This window comes from Austrofundulus limnaeus, unplaced genomic scaffold (genome assembly GCF_001266775.1).
Source record: "Austrofundulus limnaeus strain Quisiro unplaced genomic scaffold, Austrofundulus_limnaeus-1.0 Scaffold3033, whole genome shotgun sequence".
Taxonomy (NCBI): domain Eukaryota; kingdom Metazoa; phylum Chordata; class Actinopteri; order Cyprinodontiformes; family Rivulidae; genus Austrofundulus; species Austrofundulus limnaeus.
The window spans coordinates 1,331-2,196 of NW_013955435.1; the positions used below are offsets into that span (position 1 = coordinate 1,331).

Consider the following 866-nt stretch of genomic DNA (forward strand, 5'->3'; position numbering starts at 1 on the left):
ACTGAGACATGAGGACACCACAGGGACATGAGGACACCACAGGGACATGAGGACACCACAGGGACATGAGGACACCACAGGGACATGAGGACACCACAGGGACATGAGGACACCACAGAGACATGAGGAACACCACAGGGACACCACAGGGACATGAGGACACCACAGGGACATGAGGGACACCACAGGGACAGGATGTCCTCTCTCAGGTCCTGCAGGACCAGGTCTGACCTTGAGGAAGAAGTTGGGGGGTCGTCCATCAGCTCCAGTCATCTTCTCAAACAGGATGGTGTAGATTCCCAGTCTGGTGGTGGTGTAGGTGGCCTGACGCAGCAGGCCTGCAGACAGACTGACACAGGTCCAGAGACAGAAGCGGGTCATTAGGACCAGTCCTGAGACCTGACAGCCTCTAAAGGGTCTCTAAAACATAGACATACCCCGTGTAGATGCCCCTCACTCCCTCCGCCCTCAGGATGGAGAACAGAGCGTGGAAACTGGTTCTGTACTCACGGGCCTTCGTCCCCTGACCGCTCAGCTGCATCCGGTTCTTCACCAGGTCCAACGGCTGCACGAACACCGTGGCCCCCATCCTGAGGAGACAGGATCAGAACCAGGACAGGAGACAGGATCAGAACCAGGACAGGAGACAGGACCAGAACCAGGACAGGAGACAGGATCAGAACCAGGACAGGAGACAGGATCAGAACCAGGACAGGAGACAGGACCAGAACCAGGACAGGAGACAGGATCAGAACCAGGACAGGAGACAGGATCAGAACCAGGACAGGTCCAGCTCATCAGTAAGGTTTGACCAATAAAAACATGATCAGCTGCATGTTTTACTTCCTGTCCCCTCAGGAAGCTCA

General features: G+C 55.8%; 1 pseudogene; it reads right to left on the reverse strand.

The window, feature by feature from the left end:
- Positions 1-2: 2 nt before the first annotated feature.
- On the reverse strand, positions 3-590 carry LOC106511646 (mitochondrial 2-oxoglutarate/malate carrier protein pseudogene; annotated as a pseudogene).
- Between the last annotated feature and the right edge of the window lie 276 nt (positions 591-866).